Consider the following 19848-nt stretch of genomic DNA (forward strand, 5'->3'; position numbering starts at 1 on the left):
GGGCGCAATAACAAGATAGCTCCAGCTACTCAAAGGATTTCTCTGGGTTGAAGGGCGAAACTGCAGATGGCTCAGAGAGGGAGTGGGTCTGCGAAGGAAGCCAGAGAGAAAGACAGATACAGTTCCCTGGGGGGTCAGGCAAGTGTGGCAGCTATGCCTCCCTGTTTAAAAAAGTAAAGTCCGTTGTGTTCTTGTTGTTCTAAGATGCCCGTTTGCAGCATCCCCTTTGACCTGCAAAATGTATCCCTGCTTGTTCTGTGAGTGACACAGTCACTTCCCTTCCAGGGCAGAGCAAGAAGCCTAGGTTTAATACCTTGACTACAGCGGGGAGACATTGACATTCACTGAGCCAAAGAGTGGTGGCATCCAGATATCTGTTTCTTTTGCTGGTATTCACAGGGTGTCAGTCTTGAGACCTGCGGATACAGCTGTAAGCCACATTTGATGGAATCTCTGTTTTCCCGCATCTTAGGCTCTGTGGTCAGACAGGCTGCTGTCTGAGGCGTTAGCCAGTTCTCGCTCCCCCCCTGAACATGTCAACAGCCTCTTTGGACAGATGGGAAGATAAAGAGGTAAGAATGTTGCACTGAATCTTTTGTTTAAATGTAACAATCAAGACATCATAAAGCCCACGCCCAAATTCACCTCAAAGGGAGGTCTTTCTAGGGACCACAGGCAGTATGAGTTGTCCCAGAGCTTCACTCTCAGCCGCAGACCCAATAGCTGGCTTACAAATGCTCACTGAAGCCCAGAATGCTGACGCACACCTGTAATCCCAGCTACTTAGGAGGTGGAGGCAGAGGGAGCCATGAGTTAGAAGCCAAACTACACAGTAAGACAAAATAACAACTAAGGAAATAATAAGGTTCCCGAAATCCTCGCTTGAGTGGCTGAAGCAGAAATGAACACATGGAAGCTAGGCTGTGGAGGGGCACGCCTTTAATGCTAGTACTCGGGAGGCAGAGGCAGGGGGATCTCTGAGTTCGAGATCAGCCTGATCTACAGAATGAGTTTCAGGACAACCAGGGCTACACAGAGAAACCCTGTGTTGAAAAAAAACAAAAACAAAAAAAGAAAGGAAGGAAGGAAGGAGGGAATAGAAAAAGAAAAAGAAAGAAAAAAGGAAAGAAGGAAGAGAGGAATGGACACATGGTATTAATACTCCCAGCAAAACCTCTCTCACCAAGCTGTGCTGAGGACTCAGATAAAGGACCTGGCCCAAGAAGGAATATAACACACAGTAAGGTGTGTCTTCAGGTACCATGTTGTCCGGAGTTCCCTCATTCCTTCATTTTTCCAGCCTTCCTATTGGCTTCGGTTTCCATCTGGTTTGGAGTTACAATATCTCAGGGTCTCAAAACAAACATTTTGGAGTAATTAACTTCTGAACAATTCCACCTGAAGTCTTGGGATTGCGTGTGGTGACTCAAAGAAAGAAAGACTTCCTGGAACTGAGCTCTACTGGATCTTAGATTCATCACTGAATGAGTGGTCCCCTGTATCTGGGAGAAAGGAAGATGCTGATTGGCCAACCCTAAGTTATCCCATCCCTTCCCTTTGTTTGGATGAGTCAGCTCCGCTCCAATTACCCAGAATGGGTGAGAGTTGAAAATGTATAGATCTTCAAGGAAAGTGAACATGAAGCTCAAAGGAGGGAAACAGATTGCTGAGGCAGAAGAACAAATGGTGCCCCCTGTGCCTGCCCACGTTCCTGGAGGAAAACACTTGAGCAAGTAGAGAGTGAGCTGACTTCGGTATGACTCCCTTACCATCAATACAAAAGAGAAAGTAAGTCCATTACCCCGGTGCATTTCTGGAACCAGTCATTGTGTTATGGTCCTAGATAAGTTCCCGTCTTCCACCCTGCCTCGGTCTCTTCCCGTGGGTAATACAGCCCACCACAAGGTTTCAGGTATGCGTGGGATGCAGGGAAGACACATAACAGTGATCACTAGCTCTAAGAGAAGAACACCAGGAAATGGGGACAATTCAGGGTAAGGACATGGGCTGTGATGATCATTAGAAAGACCTTGTCCTCTTCCCGGGTTGTATCTTGGTCCTTTACACACCAGTATTTAAGAATACTTCCCAATAGCATAGAAGGTATCCTGGTTAGTTTTTATTGCCAACTGGATTTAACCTAGATTTGTCTGGTGAGCGGCAACCTCAAGTGAAGAATTTCCTCCTTTACATTGACCTGTGGGAATATTTATTGGACACTATCTTGAATGCTAATTGATGGAGGAGGGCCCAGCCCACTGTGGGTGGTGCCACTCCTTGGCAAGTGGTCTAGCTTGTATAAGAAGGGAGGTGGGAGTAAGCCAGAGAGACCACAGTGAGTACTGTCCCTCTCTGGTTTCTGTATCAGTTCCTGCTCTGACTTCCTCCGGTGACAGACTGTGACCTGGAAGTAGAAACCAAATAAACCCTTTCCTCCTCTGAGTTGCTTTTGGTTAGAATGTTTTATCACAGCAACAGAAAACCAAACTAGAAGGAAAAGAAATCCATTTCTTGAGCATCAATGGCACATATACATGTTCCCAAACCTCTCATTTCCTTTTTAAATCATTCTCAAAAAAAATCAGCTACAAAACAGTAGGCTTCATTACAATGATCAAAACTCTTTCTTCAAGTTGTCGGCCATGATGGAAGTTGATCTTACCATTAGCTGAAGCAGATACTGTATCCAGGAGAATGGAAGGTGTTGATTGGCCAACGCTAAGTCATGTCCTTGCCCTGCCTACATTAGGGGTGGGGGCCAACCCCACCCAAACTGCATAAGATGAGTATTGGGATGTAAGGAATCCCCAAAGCATGACCAGAGTATACTCCAGCTGTCAGACTACAAATATTAAAGCCTCGCTTTGGCTTGGAAGTATCAGAAGTGAGTTTAGGGAGGCAGAGAGGAGAGGCACAGGGAGGTGAGAGCAAACCATGGAACTCATCTATTCTGGGACAAGAGCCTCTGGCTCAGGACGGAGGCAACACTGAGTTCCAGCCCAGCAGAGCGTGCAGCCCCACCAGGGATCTAGAGACCGGCTTCTTCTTGGTGTCTTCATGCCACAAGATGTAAAATAATCCCCTAGGCTCAGAAAAACACATTTTATGGCTGTCTGACTCATTTCCCACAAAGCTACATTCACCCCCCCCAAACATTTACAGCTTTTGTTTTGAAAAATAAAAAAAGTATGTTGAAGATTTTAGGATGACTTTTAGACATAAATGGTTCCCTTCACCCTCGTCCCAGGCCCCCCTCACCTAATTTCTCAAATGCTGGCTGCCAGCAGCTGTGGAGGATCCAGTCCAAGTGGGTGTGGGATGACTTGGGGAGCACTGGGCCTCATAGCCCCAGGGCAGGGCAAGTTGATGCCTGCTGGGCATTGAGACCGGGCCAGAGCTCCAGGGTGGGGGTGGGGGTGGGGGTGTCCCTGAGCCTGCTAGTTTGGGGTCTTAGGCAGTGATGTCACTAGCCTCTAGCTTGGCACTCTCCTTGAGGGACATGAGGGACAAAGGCCACATCAAACCGGTTGCTTTTGGGGGGCAACCCCTAAGCTACAGAGAGTGCCGCAGGGCAGTCTCATTCATTGAGCAGGGACATGTCCCCAGCCCTTGGTGCTAGACGGCAGCAAAGGCTCACCATCCTTAAGCTCACCAAAGTGAACCTGGGTTTTCTTAGATCTCGGTCCCCTGCACTGTATTCACGTGCCCCCTGGTTCCCGGAGACTCATCCATTGCCCTCATTTTCTCAGCTATCATAGGTCCTGGGTATCCGCATCTCCAGTTCTCATCAGGAAGCGGTACCCCAGGGCGCATGTCCCACAGACTGCTGAAAGAGAGCTCAGACAAGGGGCTCACTTCACAGTTCCTGCTGATCCCCAGATGGCTGAGGGGCAGAGCCTAGGTGGGAAGCCAAGGTTGCAGCAAGCAAGCTCATCCCTGCACATCAGTTTGGTGTTAGGGTTTAGGAACCTGTGAGGCGCCCACTCGCCACAAAGCCTCCCTAACCTTCAGCTTGCCACATTCAAGACCCTCCACAGAGTGTCTAGTTGGCTACATCTCTGTTTGTTCCTAAGGGTTTCCCAGGATGAGGGGGTACAGGAGCCCCCCCAGAAGTGCCCATCCTCTAACCAACTGGGGGTCAGCTAAGCAGATACCTGTCACACCTTGGTCAAGTGTCTCTGCCCACAGACTTGTGCTCCTGTGGCATAAGATGAGCTTCTGGGAACCAACTCGAGGCCTACTGTTTGGGAGCTCATGTGAGCATCGAGCCTCTTCTGAGACCTCTAGGCCCCTGAGCTCTGCAGGATTGAGGTCATGATCCCGGCTATATTCCAGAGGCTTCACAAGAGTGTGAAGGGACCCGGGAGGAGATTGTGGGCACATGGGAATTGTCAGGTATGCCCAGGTCTCTCGCCACCCCCCTTGGCTCCTGCCTGTGCTCATCTCTAGAGATGCCCCTGGTCTGGCTGTGCAGAACGCTGGATTGTCACTTGGAAACAGGAAGCAGTTATCCAAGGCTACCTGAGCAGTGGGGGAGTCTCAGAGTTAAGGGCTGGATCTAGGACAGACATGGCTTCAGCAGGAGGGGATGTGGACTGAGGGTCTTCCAGCTGGGCTAACCCACAGGCATCAGGGGACAGGCAAGAGGCGACCAGGACTTCCCTAACCACCAGAAAGTGATTCAGCTAAATTGAGGAAGACTTCCGTTTCAGCAGAATGCATTTTCCACTATGGTAAGAGCTTTCTCGCCCACGGGCTCTAGAAGATCAGAGTCCTCCAGAGAGGGTTTGGAGAGTTTCGGTTTGAATAGTCAACGCTGATTCTTAATCATTATTTTGAAGAGGCAGCTCTTGGTTTTCCAGCAGGTGGCTGGGTCTCAGGGCCGTCGAGCCAGGTGTGTATGTGAATACATGGTTGCATAGCGTGTGAGCATTTGTGACCTTGGAGGCCAGGAAGGAAGGCAGCCATGATCATTCCTTTCTTTGGTCAGTGGTAAGCTCTGTCCGGGTCTGCAGAATGACCGATATACTCCACCCTCACAACCCTGCCATGAACAGCTAGCTACACTGAAGTTTCACCGTGTGTCAGGCAGCAGGCTGGGCACATGCGCACAGCCTTGGGAACCTACCTATCAGCTAAGGCTCTAAGACAGGAAAATACCAGTCAACATTCAGCCAGACACACACCCAGGTAGCCTAGCAACATCGTAGCCCTCACGACAGCCACCCTACCTTCTGGTTCTCCTGTTCCTGGCATCCTTGACACCACCCAGGGCTGTCAACATTGAAGCCAGATGTGATGGCCCACACCTGTATAATCCTAGCAAGGTAGGGAGGTGGAGACAGCATTGCAGTTCAGCTAAATGAGATCCTGTCTCAAAATAAAATAGTAACAAAGAGGGCTGAAGATAGGGCTCAGTAGAGTGGCTTGCCTAGTATGCTTGAGATCCTGAGTTCAACCCCCACTACTTTAAAAAACAAATAACAATAACAAAAAAACAACAACTGAGCTTTCCCTGGTTTAGGGGATGTACAGAGGTATGAAGTTGGGGCATCTTTAGTGTAGTGCTGGGCCCCAGGAAGTCTGGGTAGAAGGCAGGGTCTTCCAAGAGACTAGAGGCAGGGCCTTATAGCCTGCCTTGTTAGTCTTCTAACCTAACAAGTATGGTAAGGACAAACCCTGATGCAGACACCTGATGGAGCAGAAGGTTGGCTGCTTCCAGCCCCTCCCTTTCCTGGACCAGCCCAGGTGGGACCCTGGAGGCTCAGCAGCAGGTTCTGGCCTGGGTAGTGGGAGCAATGTGTGGGAAGCTCTGGCCTCGGGCAGAGGTTCCCTGAGCGGGAAGGTGCTCCTCCCCCACCCTCATCTACAGCCACCAGGCAAGATCCCCAGCTGTCAGCAGGTCCCCTGGTTCTTAGGCAGGCCTTTCTCCAAGGTATCTTCCTCCCAGGGGGTGGAGAGGAGGTGGCCAGGTGCAGGACTCTCTTCCTGCCCCATTCATGACTGGTTAGCCTTGGATTCTGCTGGAAATGGCACCTCCATTCCACCTACCTCCAAAGAACATTTTAGCCTCTGGGCATTTCAGAGGACAGCTCACGCCTAGCCAGTGGGGTTCTGCTGGCAGAGGCTGAAGCGAGGATTCTGCTTAGAACTTAGGACACATGTCTTGGTTGGAGGCTCTCCCCCAAGGCCCAGCTTGGTGGCCAGACTCCAGAGAAGAGCAGAAGGGGTTTTTGAAGCCCAGGAAGGAGGCCAAGCCAGCAAGCAGTCGCCCCCCCACCCCCCGGGTGCTTGCTGGCAGCTCCAGAGCAAAGGGCAGGTTGGCTCTGGCCAGAGGAAGCAGGGCAGGGGCCAGTGTGAAGATGGAGGTTGGGCTCAATGGCCAATCAAGCGGGAGGCCTGAGTCCATCAGAGAGGCAGAAAATGGGATCAACAAGGATGAGAGGAATGTGTCAGAAGAGGGGTATGGCTCCAAGTGGTCTTGGCAAAAGGCCAGGTGGGGAGAGAGGACGGTTCATGGAGAGGATAAAGCAGACACAGTAAGGATTCAGAGAAGTCTCCAAATTGCCCAGCCTGGGTCAGAGCCTCAGGAGTCTGGCAGCAGCCAGGCTGGGCCTATGGAGTGATACATTCCTAAGAGGGCCAAGGGCTGCCTTTGACCTTCCCTGTTTATTACCCTTGACCTCTGCCTACATGGAAATCACCACCTTCCCCATTCTCAAGTCTCACAAGAAAGTTGTTGCTACATTGTAAGTGTCTGTGTTCCCTGTCTGAAGTCTTGTGTGTCTGGGACCCCCTACTGCCCAGGGCACCCGTTAGAACAAAGATTCTCTCTAAGTCCAATCCTGTGAGGCCAGCCCTGTGCAGGAAGCTGGAATTGCTATGAGACTGACTCTCTGCTCTCACACAGGCACCAGAGACCCTCCTAGCCCATGCTGGAAGAGAAGGCCATTCCATCTGGGAATCACATGGCACTAGGTGGAGAAAGAACCAACTGGGCCCCATGCCTTGCAGAACCAGCATCCAGCCTGTGTCCACAGTGCTCCTGGAGCCACAGAATGTTTCATGCCTCTAACCCTGCTTTCTGTCTGTCTGTCTGTCTGTCTGTCTGTCTCTCTGTGTGTGAGTTCTACATACATGTGTAACATTCACACTCATGCTCTGGCCCATGAGCTTTATCCATGTGCTCAGCACCCTCCCATCCAAAAATCTCCAAAGCACAGGCGACCAGCCTGAGTTCTCCAACAGACGGTCACTCCCAGGCTCCACCCAGCCCTTCCCCAGCCCCTTCACACAGCCCAGCTCAGCCAGGCAGGTGTCCCCTAGGGCACTATTTTCAAGCACACTTTCTCTGCAGATGTTCAGTCATTTGCACCTGGGACTGCTCTGCATTTGTGCGTCAGCCTCAGTGGGGGTGTCTGAATTGGGTGAGAAGGTGTGTCCGGAGAAGAATCCTGACTTGCATTGGTCTGAGCAGAAAACGAATAAAAAATGTTCTCGCCATGGAAAAATCCAGAAGGGTGTTGGCCCAGGCACAGCTCTGGGTCAAAGTTTTAAGAACCCCCACTCATCTCTCTTGGCTGCCTTCACCTTCCTTAACCTCCGGACTAGCACCATCAAGAAAGCCTCTAGGAGCCAGGTGGTGGTGGCACACGCCTTTGATCCCAGCACTTGGGAGGCAGAGGCAGGCAGATTTCTGAGTTCGAGGCCAGCCTGGTCTACAGAGAGAGTTCAAGGACAGCCAGAGCTACACAGAGAAAGCCTGTCTCAGAAAAAAAAAAAAAAAAGCCTCTAGGGTCTCCTGATTTGATTTGCCACCCAAGGAAAAATAAAGTTTCAGCATGTCCAACAAATGTCTCAAGGTAACACTCATTGGTCAGAGCCAGGACGTATGATCTGTTGTCCAGGGTTTGGGCAAACCACATGGGCTGAAATGGGGGAGTGGAGGAGGGAGCTGGTTTTCCAAAGCCAAGCTAGAGGCTGCCCCTGAAGAAGGAAATAAACACTAGGTAGCCAGAACCTTTGGGGTCCATACTGGTAACCCCGTGCAGGAGGCCCATCCTTGGTCTTATTCCCAATCAGAGTTGGAGTCTAGAATCCTGGCACCCCATTTTCTTATGACACAGATGGTAAACTGAGGTCCAGAGAGCCAGATTTCCAGTTGGAGTTTGCACATCCAGTTTAGCCAGAGCGAGAAGTGGCCTAGAATGCGGTTGTCCATCCAAGGTGGGGATAATGCAGTCATGGCTACATGTCACAACTCTGCCTGGCCAGCCCCATAGTCTGACTTGCAAATCCCACACGTGAGCGTGTCCATAGGACCTGCCATAAGGACTCACAGGGGTCAGTTGGGGCTTTCCTAACTGGAAAACCCAAGTTCAGAGGTACCACAGACTATGACTGGGGTTAGAGTTGGAACATGGGGTAGGCCAACATGGGGTGCAAAGGAGGGGGAGGGAAAGCCTGAACCATGAGAGAGCACAAGGGAGGTCAAGGGGCAGAAAGGCCAGAGGGGCCAGCGGGCTCCAGCAGGCTGTGGACACTTGGCCAGAAAGGCCTGTTTACTGAGAGGCCTGGGAGGTCAAGGCCCAGGCCTGGAGTTAATCATTAATGGCTCACCCTGCTCGTGGCTGCCTAGTGTGGTCAGGACCAGGGCCCAGTACACAGGTACTGCCCCACTACCACGGTGTGTGTATGGGGGGGGGGGGAAGGGGAGATACTGGTGTGCTTTTGGAGACACCGGCTTTCTGAAACACCCTAAGCTTCTGAGAGCCTGTAGCAAGGCTCTGGGGCACAGAGGCAAATGTCATTTGTTCTCCGCCGACCATTCTCTGGAGCTTCAACCCTTAGACCTTGGTCAGGAGAGGGTTATACCAAGACCAGGGGTCAGAGGGAAGCCTGTGGAGTATCAGGACCCTAGGCCTACCTCACCAGGGTCTGGGCTGGCCATGGGGCTCTTGCTTGTGCAGACCCTGTCAGGGAGAAGGGCCTGCTCTTTCCAGGGAGCAGGTGCTGACAGAGGAGCAACAGGTATCAGCAGTTGTGTCAGGACAAAACCTTGCTCGTGTGCCTGGTCGGGAAACACAGCCAGGAGGAAGTGACAAAGAGTTGGATTCTGTCCCTGTCCCAGGCTCCCAGCTTGAGTGAGCACAGCCTCCTTCTAATCTGACCTAGACCCGCACCAGAAGCAGCAGGGTGGTACAGGGAGGCCCAGCCTTGGCACAGCGGGTGGCTGCTCTCTCTGGGAGCCTGTGTTCACCCAGCATCCCTCACTGGACAGCAGTGGTACCTGGAGGGAGTCTGGTTATGACTAATGCTGACTAAGCAGGTGGACCACAGCCTGGAGCTCTGCATTTCCCATAAGTTCCCCCATGGGGTGAGGCAGAATTTCCAAATGATCCGCACTCCCCAGTATGGTGGAGTCCTCTGAGAACCTTTCACTCCCTTTTGGATGCATGTAAGATCACTATTCCTCAGAGTTTTGTGCTTCTTTACTACAGTTTCCGGGCTTGGGACCGGTGACGGGTATAGCTGCCTAGTGGGTACGGGGTCTGGGGGTGTGCATAACTCCTCTTTGCTTCTATGAAACTACCCCTGCCCTCATGGTATTAAGAGGATGTACCGTGTTTGCACCCCTGCGCGGCCAGAGAACCCTAAGAAAAGGTTTTAGGACGTGTCCCATGGTCCTTGTTTGGGGACAAGGGCCTCTTATGGCTGCCTGTGATGACCCAGTCCAGGTTCAGAATATGTACAAGGGTTTTTTTTGGCTTGGGCCCCAAAGAGCACTGCCCAGTCCAGACCCTCAGGGTCCACTTAGGACATAATTGTTCCGTTTTCATGCACCACTTCTGCCTGACCAGGAAATCCTGAAGCGAGGCTGCCCAGCCCTGAGTCAACACTTGTTAGGAAGGAGGAGAGGGGACAGACACGCACTCTATAGGACCCAGTACAGCCACACCAGACCCGAAGGTGCTATGAGGCCAGTAAGGGCTGTGGATCCAGACATCCATATGTGTGTGCTGTGTACATGCAGATTCCCTTATACACAAGCACACAAGCACACTGGTGTGTGAACATGTTTATATACTTGTGCAGGAACACCCAGGCACTCATAATGCACAGGCACATGCACACATCATAAAGAGGCACATGCATACAGAAACAGGCACATGCATACATAAATGCATTCATGCATACATGATGACTTCTTCCAGCAGCCATCATAAAGCCCAGGCTGGCACGGGCCATGCTCACCCACACAGAAGCTCTCACACAGCTCAGCTTGCTCGCCCCAGGGACTGTCACAACATTCACTGGCCTTCTATGCAGATACCAACCTCCCAGCACTCAAGAACCTAGTTCTCTGCCCACTAAGGGAGTCTGTCTCTTAAAGCTCATCACCCTGCTCTCTGCCTTTGTGGTCGAGAGCTATCCAGAATGCCCAGGTGCCGCAAAAGAAGTGGGGACCGCAGAGAGAGGTACAGCATCGGACATGTCTCAGAGAGGGGGCTGCAGGGGATGCTGGCTTTGCTGTGGAAGGGGCCCATATTTCAAGGTTTGTCCTAGGACCAGACACAGTTGCTTGTACCCTGTTAGTCTTCCTGCCAGTGTGATGGTATGTGGGGATTTTGCTTGGCACACAGTAGGCCTCTGATTACAGAGTGGTATGATAAATGAACAGAGTCCTAGCAGGAGTGGGCTCTGTCCCCTTGGGCTCGCTTCAGGGCCCCAGGAGGTCTGTTCTCCCCGGCTGCCTTCCTTGTCTTCTGGCATATGTCCACCATGTGAGAGCAGGACCCAGGTGAGCCAGTCTGCCCGGAGCTCCTGTGTCTGGGGGTGGCAGGCAGGCAGCCCCAGGACGTGCCCACACACAGCTCCCCCGCGGCCTCACGCCAAGCCCACGCCAGAAGCAGGCCAAGAGTCGCAGTCTCGGGGCCTGCCCACCACCCACGTCCTGCCCAACCTAACACGCCTGCTCCTCTGTCTGAGGGGGAAAACCTGGCAGGATCCAGACTCTTGGCCACATACCAGCCACCGGGAAGGACGGGCCTCTCACCCTGCCAGTCCTCTTAGGCTGCCACTCACAGGTAGTCGGGGGACCTTTGCAAAGGTCAATCAGATCACGTTCCAGGCCCAGCCCACAGAGGCTCTCCAGAGCCTTAGCTGGGTGCTAAGCTCTTCACATCCTGTAGGCCTGGCTACCCAGCCCCTTGCTGAAGGATTCTGGGCAAGAATTCTGCCACTGGTATCTCCAGGCTTCTTCCAGCTTGCTAAGTTGCCCAGGCTAATAGGACTTAAAATCTGCCTCGGCCCTCAGGTGGCTGGAAATAACAGACTTTCAAGAGCAGGCTCAGCTTGTCTTCAGGCTTTGGTCTATATGTCACCACACTGGGAAAGCCCTCCCCCAAATGTCCTATGGGCACTACCAGGTCACATTGCATTACCCATCCCTCTTGATTTCTGAAATGGCTGGGTCATCAGCCTCATGTACATGGCTATCACCTCTCTTCCACACAGGGTTGTCAGTCCTATGAGGTCAAGGGTCACATCTGTCCCAAGTCTTGATCTGAAAAGGGAATCTCTGACAGACTGTTGACATCCTGTCGAGGCTTTTGATTTTACTTTTCTGTTGTGTTGCATTTCAGTGCTGCATCTGGGTCCCTCTCTGTGCAGCAGCCTCTGGGTCCTTACAGGATGATGGGCAAGCCTGGTCTCCAACAAGGCTGGGGGCAGGGGGTAAATTTACTTGGTTCTCATCCTGGACCAGGGATCATCTAGCCAAAGCTTCAGTCAAACTCTGCCACTTTACTTGGAAAACAATAATCAAAGGGCTGACTAGATGGCTTAGTGGTTAAGATCCCTGGTTAGGATGACCCAGCTTTGATCTCCAGCATCCACAGGGAGGCTCACAACCATCAGTAACTCCAGGTCCAAGGCATCTGGTACCCTCCTCACGCTTCTGGCGGTGCCATACATGCATGCGATGCAGACACACATGGAGTAGAACAATCACATGCCCAAAATAAAATAGTATCTTTTTTAAAGAAAAAAAAATTCAGAAGGCCATTTTTACTGATACATGAAAATGGTAGAAGCTCACACTTCACTGTCTACATTGCACGATGCTGCTGGTTGATGGGTGCCAGGAAGCCTGGCATCTCTTAATGACAACCCCAGTCCCTTTTGTATTTCTTATTTTGAGACAGGCTCTCCCTAAGTTGCCCAGGCTGGCCTTGAACTTACTCTGTAGCCCAGGCAGGGGTTGGACTCGTTGTTGATGATCTTTGGTCTCAGCCTCCTGAGCAGCCAGGCCCAGCTTAGTGTCCTTTGTGGAGACAAACAGCATGTCCTTTAAGAGAATGACAAGGAGTGTATATGTGGGCATTGTGTACGTGGGTTGCTGAGTGGCTGGCAATGTTCTACCCTTCCTTCACTCCAGTACATAAGAAGCACTTAGTCCATGCCAGGCAGAAGTTGGCCTCATACCCAAGGCTTGATTTTAGGAGTCACACATCCAAAGACAAGGTGAACATTTAACTAGAAGGACACTGACTAGGGCCAGGGGACCTGACCTGGGACTTTCACTAGCTCCCCAAAGTGATGCTACACAAGCTTACTTTTGAAATAGGCAGAGTGGGGCTAGAGAGATGGCTCCAGACCGAAGGGCAATGGTCCTCCTGCAGAGGGCCTGCATTTGGTTCCCAGCGCTCACAGGGCAACTCAGAACCTGTAATTCCAGGTCTAAGGGATTCAAGCTCTTTTCTGATCTCTCCTCTCACATTGCACGAACACAGTACACATACATAGAAGTAGGTATACACACACACACACACAAATCTTTACAAATAGAAATGAAATACGCATAATAGTTTGCTAGGTGAAAGACCAGGCATTAGTGTGCTTGGTGGAGGGAAATAGCCATTTTAATGAGCAAGAGAACAGAGGCTGAGAGAGCAAGCAGACCTGGGTCTGATGGGGGTAGCATGGCTGCCCTCTCACCTGGGTTTTGTTCTAGTGCGGCTGTAATACCTGCGGAGCACAGATGCCAGAATCTGGTGGGGCAAGGGATAGAGTATTGGATTCAGGGGAGAGGCACCCTCATGTCCCCCTTCCTGGGCCTCTGCACCCAGCTGGCGGTTCTATTGGAGTTGGAGGAACTGGCTGCTGGTGGGAGGAACTTAATGGGGGCTGCTGCCAGGACTCGGGCCGCCTGGTCCTGCCCCTGGCCCCAGGCAGTTGATGGAGTCCAGAGTGGAGGCAGGCTGCCACAGGTGAGGTGGGGGAAAACTGGCAACAAAGGCCTATTCTTCAGGGTTTAAAGAGTCTCCGAGCCTGTCCAACTTTCCTTCATTAGATGCTCCGAGATGTTTCCCCTTCCAGGCTGCTTGAGATACTCGGCTGATAAGGGTACGATTTGAAGAGACTTAATTATGGCCCGGAGACCATGATGTAAACATCTGTGCAGTGTTTGCTTTCCCTCCCTGTTCCGTGTGAATAGGGAACACAACCCAGGTGCCAGGGCAGAGGACCCGGTGACCCCAGCCTTTCCTAGGGAAGGAGGAAACGAGGACCAGTGTGTTTCTGTGGTGCTGGCCAGGGGTCTGGGTCCTGCCATGACAATCTCCTGACAAGAAGCTTGTCTGTGATGGCTGTAATCATCTCTCACGAAGGCACCAGGCAAGGGCTCCGTAAATGCTGCCCAGCGACATGGAGGGGATAGGGAGTTTCCCAGGCTGGCCTGACCTCCACACAGGCCTCAGCCGTCTAGGAGGAAGCATCTGGTCCCATAGCTTTTCTGGCCAGCTGGATGACAGGGAGGAGGACAAGGCTTTGGCCAGTCAATAGCCCTACCGTTGTTTACCCGCAGCTACCACCAAGCCATGTGATGGTCAAGGGCCACCCAGGCCTCTGCGGCTGTACCTTCCTGGGGGAGGGGAAATGACCCCAGTGGATCAAGGTTCCACTGAGGAGGCAGGGTAAGAGATGCCGAGTGTTTTCTGGTTTGGTTCATGCCCAGTTCCGAGTCCCTTACACCCTAAGTAGCTACCCATATAGTCTCCAGTATAAAAAAATTCAGTTTATCCCTATGCTGCGCCAGGCCTGGTGCCCAGCAGGACACAGCTAAGTTTCATTTGGAAAGAAGCTCTGTTCAGAGTTCGGAGTGGGAGGAAATGGTGCCCCCATCCCAGTCCAACACAGATACATGCTGTACCTAGATACACACACATACATCATGCATATATACTGCAAGTTTGTCAAGTCAGGCCCTCCACTGCCTCTAGGAGAATGCTCACAGGTGTGTGTGTGTGTGTGTGTGTGTGTGTGTGTGTGAGCATGTGTGTAAGCATGCATGTGTGTGTGAGAGCATGTGCGTGTGTGTGAGCATGTGTATGTGTGTGTGTGTATGTGTGTGTGAGAGAGCATGTGTGTGTGAGCGTGTGTGTGTGTGTGTGAGAGAGTGTGTGTGTGTGTGTGTGTGTGTGTGTGTGCGCATACACGTACGCGCACGCGCGCAGACACACAATAGCCAGTAAAATGCTACTTAGGAGTAGTCTGCATCTCTGGGGGTGGGGAGGAAAAATGAGAGAGGAGGTGACCATCTAAGGTCACTTGGGCAGGACACCTTATGACATTAGGCAAGTGTTTTCACTGAAGGCCCCATTGAAGGAGCTTCAGGGACCTCATTAGTAAGGACCGTGGCTCAGCTCTCAGTGATGCCCCCCACAGAAGTGCAGATCCTGCTTCCTTCTGTAGCTGTCCCTTGGTTGGGTCACTTGCGCCAGCACCCCCCCACACACACACACACACATCATGCCTCCACTTGAGACCAGGAAGCCATTTTGGTCCGTGATGAGAAGAGGAAGTCCTGTGGCCCCAAAACAGAAACAGGAACCTGGGAGGGGGATATGGATAGGGAACGGGAAGGGGGCACACACCCAGCAGATGCAGCCAGAGCGCCCCAGCCTCCCCTGGTCCCACACTAGCAGGCAGGAGTGAGCATCTCCGCCAAATCCTGATGCTATCTATGGTCCTCTGTGCATCCGGACGTGCCATGTGAGGGCGGGGTTTACTAAGGGTCCCTCTGAAGCTGGATGACTGGCTGTTGGGCTGTATTCAATTACCCAGGTTGATCTGTCCCACGGAGAGATTGATGGACCTCTGCTGTCCACCCACATGTCTGTGTCTCTGACTGTCATGCTGCTGGCTTCTCGGTGTTGCCCTGTGGGATCCCACACAGAGTTTTCCTGCCTCACCTCAGCCTACTGTGTTTATGTCACCACCCAGCCCATCTCCTGAGAAATGCCAACTCCCTAGTCCTGGCCATTCCTTTTGGGATCTTCCATAGACCAGTGAATAGCTCCTCTCAGCTGCCCTGTACAATGTGGCAGGTCCCTAGCCTCTACCCTTACTGGGCAACTATACTCAGGATTGTCGTGGTCTGGTCACTGCAGGCCAGGACTGAGAATCTGCCCCATGGGTATCACTGTCTCACACTATCCTGGGCCAGGCCCATCCTTGGCCAGTCCCTTCTTTCTGGATGGGCTGTAGGGAGGCAGAAGGACAGCTCTCATTCAGGGAAGCCATTGTCTGCTCCTCCTCCTTGGGTTTGGAGGTTCCTGTGGGAAGACTCTTGAGACCGGTGGGCGGGGGCCGGAGCCTGGAGGACAGAGACATATGTCACCAATTTCAGTTCTGCCCCGGCTGGCCTGAAGCAGTTTGGGACTTCCCAGGGTGGAAGGACAGGCTGGGGGGCCAGGCCACCTGGAGGCAGAACACACTCTTGAGTCCCCCTCTGTACCCTAATTGTCAATAGGAGAGGTGTGGAAAGTTCTGGGCTGCCTCCATAGGACACCTGCTTGCCTCTTCTCTTCTTGAGCCCCTAGAGCAACCTTCCAAGACTTCCTGTTAGTCAACCCAAGATTATGGCAATAAGATACTTTTTTGGCCCCTTCAGCTCCCAGAATGAAGCCTTTAAGAGTTGCAGACGCCCCAGGGGCATCTGGGAAAGATTTTAGCATGAGAGTGGGGTGGTCTGGATAGATGACCCAGGAAGACCACTCCCCCTCCCCCAGACTGAAGGATAAGGCAGATGCCATAGCACATCCACCCTAAAGGGCTCCACTATCCCAACCCCCTGACTGTTCCCTAGAGGAGGAACAGAGGGAATGGAGTGGGCAGGTGAGAAAAGCCCCCACCTCTGCCTAGGGCGGTCACCCCCAAAGTCAGCTGGGAAACGGCTTGGCCCGAGGTAGTGCATTTGACCGGACCCTGTGCTCGGGAGATCAGTTGTGAAACTTGCTTCAAACCCCCAAACCACAAAAACGGCCGATTTTCCCAGCTCTGTTCACATTTCTCAGATCAGCCAAGGAGTCTTTATTATTTCCATCCGAAAAAAAATAAGCCAGGCCAGCCACCTGCCCTGGGGGGGACAAGAAAATTCCAAAGGTGCAGAGTTGTGGGTTCTGTGGAAGCCCCTTCCACACTAGCAAGCTGTTCCCACCAGCCTCTTTACCGACGTGGAGCCCGGAGAAAGGGCAAGGCCTGCTGGGCCTTCTGGAGAAATCTGGAGATCCGAACAGAAAGACCTTGAAGCCGTTAGGGCTCCTTCGGAGCAAACTCTCCAACTGGCTCCTGGTTTTTCTAGTACCATTGTGAGAGCTAACACCATCTCCAGAAGACAGAAGCCACCTCTGGGTCTCCTGGGTAACAAAAAGTCTGCAATCATCAAAGCTCTGTTCCATCAACAGGGCCGGCAAGGAAGCCCTCCTTAAGGACCCGTCTCTACAGTCACCAGCCTCTGTCCCCAGAAGATATGCCATTCGACAGAGCAGGCAAGGCTCTCCTGGGAGTTCTATCTCTACACTCACCCACCTCTGCTTCCTTCTAGAAGGTGTCCCATCCAGCCCCTGACCCCCAGATAAAGCTGACTGGACTCCTGTGCTGTCTCTGCACCCTGCATTCTGCCTCAACCACCACATCCCAAAAGCCCTGCTCTCACCATGGCCGTCTGTCCAGATCCTCTTTCTAACTGCAGTCTCCTTTGGCGGGGACAGACAGATGCTCTGACGTGTATTAACTTCAGGGATAAGTCTACAGACAAAGCCTTAAGCCTTTGGCTGTGCAGCATCTCCCCGAGTACTAGACAGAGTTTTATCCCGTCACGTCTGAGGGGATTAATAACCGTGCTCCATGTTAACCACAGTGCTGGGAAACACTGTCTGTGGTGGGCACAAAACCCACTTGCTGCAAGTAGAACAGAGCAGCATCAATGCCAAGGCTCAGAGGATCCTGCCTAGGACTGAAGGACCGAAGAGAAGGTTAGGCTCCCACAGAGTCCGGGAGGCCCACGAAGATGAGGGAGGTTCCCCTGAGGGCAGGTTGAGGAACCCACCAGCTAAAGGGGTGCAATGGTACTGGGAAACAGCAGGGGAAAGCGTGTACTGTGTGAGTCTCAGCTATGCGTACCTCCCAGAGGACTTCTGTTTGTACGCCCACATCTGCCAATCTGCATGCAAGTAGTGTCTCTGGATGAACCGGATGAACCGTGTGCGGCTTTTCCGAGGGCCTAGACTTGTCTGTGTCTCAATGCGTTTATTTTCCTGTGTGTTCGGGCCCTGCCTAATGCAAGCAGGCCCCAGGCCAGACACCAGACAGAGACACAAGAGGACTCGCTATCACCTCACCCACAGTCACGGGGAGACAAGAATTCCACCTGCGACAGCACACCTATGCTTTGAAAGCAGAGCACGGGGAACCCATGTGGCATGGCCTTTGGGACCTTGGATGTTCTGAGGAAGCGTCTGGATGGCTGAGTGACCTAGGTGCTGAGGGGGGTGATCAGGTAGATGGCTGTTAAAATCACAAGTGGAGGAAACTGCATGTGCAGAGTGAGATACAAGAGCAGAAGCGGGCCAGGTGGCAGGAGTTAAGAGAACTATGGGCATAGAAGTGTGGGTAGAGCCAGGGGGCAAGCTAGACCATAGGCCTAGGGCCTAGAGGCCAGAAAGAAGAAGGTGGAACAGCCCTGAGGACCACAGGAAGGCCATGTGCTGAGAGCGGTCCAATCTTGTGGCTATTGGACAGATAGATGCTCAGAGGAGCTGGGCTGTAGGAAACCTGGACAACATCAGCACAGCCATACAGTGCACAGTGACAGTGGCTGGGGACTTGAGTGGTGCAGGCATGCACAAGGCAATGGAGCTTAGTGACAGGTGACATGCAGGCCTCCCCCGTCTCTATGCCTACGTGTATGCCCGTGGTTGCCACATGTGTTCATAGGCAGGTACGGCTATGCACTCCATCCAGCTTGACCCTCAGCCTTCTCTCCTCCCTCACCAACCTTGGGCCCGGTCTCCCACAGCCTCGCCACGGACATGACAGTGATGGTAAGACAGAACCCCCCCCTCGCCGTGTTGCAACTGTGTTTCCTCTCGAATCCAGGTCCGCCAAAGATTAGTGAGAGCTCCGGGTGCACTGGGCGATAACACCCCCACCTTGCCCCCTCCCCCCCACTTCCTAATCTCTGATTCATTTCCAACTGATAACAGGATGAGGGCCAAGGTGACTAAGACATAAAATACCCAAGCAGGTCCCCACCAGGCTGAAGCCAGCTGCCTGCTGGGTACTGGCCACCAGAAACCAGGAAGGCTGAACAGAGAGGGAGGGACAGAAAGAGGATGCGAGGGAGGAGGGCGGGTTGCTGGGTGAGTTGAGAGGAGAGACTAGAGAGAGGGATGAGGCTAAAAGAGGGAGGAGGGGAAGGAGAAAAATGCAGGGGTGGAGGAAGGGCGAGGAAAGAGATGAGCAAGGAGGGAGAGGCAAATAGATGGGGTGGGGTGGGAGGAGGGAAAGTCAGAGAGACAAAAGGGAGGAGAGAGGCGGAGAGGGAGAGGAAGGGAAAAGCAGGAGAGAAAAGGAAAGGGAGGCAGAGACCAAATATAGAGACAAGCTAGAAAAGAATAGTGGGGAATAGGGAGAGGAGAGAGAGAGAGAGAGAGAGAGAGAGAGAGAGAGAGAGATGGAGACAGAGAGAAAGACAGAGACAGAGAGAGATAGAGACAGAGAGACAGAGAGAGAGACAGAGAGACAGAGAGAGAGACAGAGAGAGACAGAGAGAAATGAGAAATGGCAGACAGGAGGCAGAGACAAAAAAAAAGGGTCGGGTGATGGGGAAGAGAAAAGGGACAAGGTGACTGATGTGTAAGTGCAAAAAAAGACTCAGGACAGTTGGGTCTGGGGACTTAAGGAGGAGACAGGTGAGGCAGGGAAGGTCCAGGGAGGTAGAGACTGTACGAACTGCCACCCTGTTGTAAATGAAATCTGCTAACAATGAGAGAGGCAGAGAGGCACACATAGAGACCAAAAGGAGGTGGCAGTCTGTGCAGCCTGGACACGACAGAGGAGTAGCCTTATTTACCTCACCTCTGCAGGCACAGGCAGCGGCTGGGGCCAAGGAGTCGGGGGACATGCTCCTGTAACCCTCCCCTGCAGACCTCTCCGTGACTCAGAAAGCCAGACCCTCACAACCTCATGACGCTCAGGGTAGAGTCTGGAGGTTGTTTGAGGCTGGAAGAGGCTGGCCAAGGCTAGTCACTGGGCCCACCAGAAGCAGGGCTTGGCTAGGGGAAAGGGTACATGATAGTCTGTTTGGGAGTCTTAGCAAAGTCTGGTGGGGCTGAACCGTCCAGCCCTGAGGTCTGTCCTGAAGCCAACGAAGTAGCCCAGGCTTCACCGTGCAGTGGAAGGACCAGGCTACCAGGAGAGGTAGGAACTCCATTCTGGGCTCTGCTGAAAGTAGGGAAGGGAGGGTAGTCAGCTTCCGGCTCTTCTCCTCCCGGGTCCTTCCCT

At 52.6% G+C, this 19848-nt stretch overlaps 1 long non-coding RNA gene across 1 annotated transcript in view; it reads left to right on the forward strand.

Annotated features, from left to right (window-relative positions):
- LOC115062583 overlaps positions 1-7667 on the forward strand; it is a 14782-nt gene extending 7115 nt beyond the window's left edge. Inside the window, exons 2-3 of the long non-coding RNA XR_003842524.1 lie at positions 473-572; positions 6911-7667. This is a non-coding gene — a long non-coding RNA (uncharacterized LOC115062583). The remainder of the gene's footprint in view (positions 1-472; positions 573-6910) is intronic.
- Positions 7668-19848: the final 12181 nt, after the last annotated feature.

Source organism: Mus pahari, chromosome 1, assembly GCF_900095145.1.
Source record: "Mus pahari chromosome 1, PAHARI_EIJ_v1.1, whole genome shotgun sequence".
Lineage (NCBI taxonomy): Eukaryota > Metazoa > Chordata > Mammalia > Rodentia > Muridae > Mus > Mus pahari.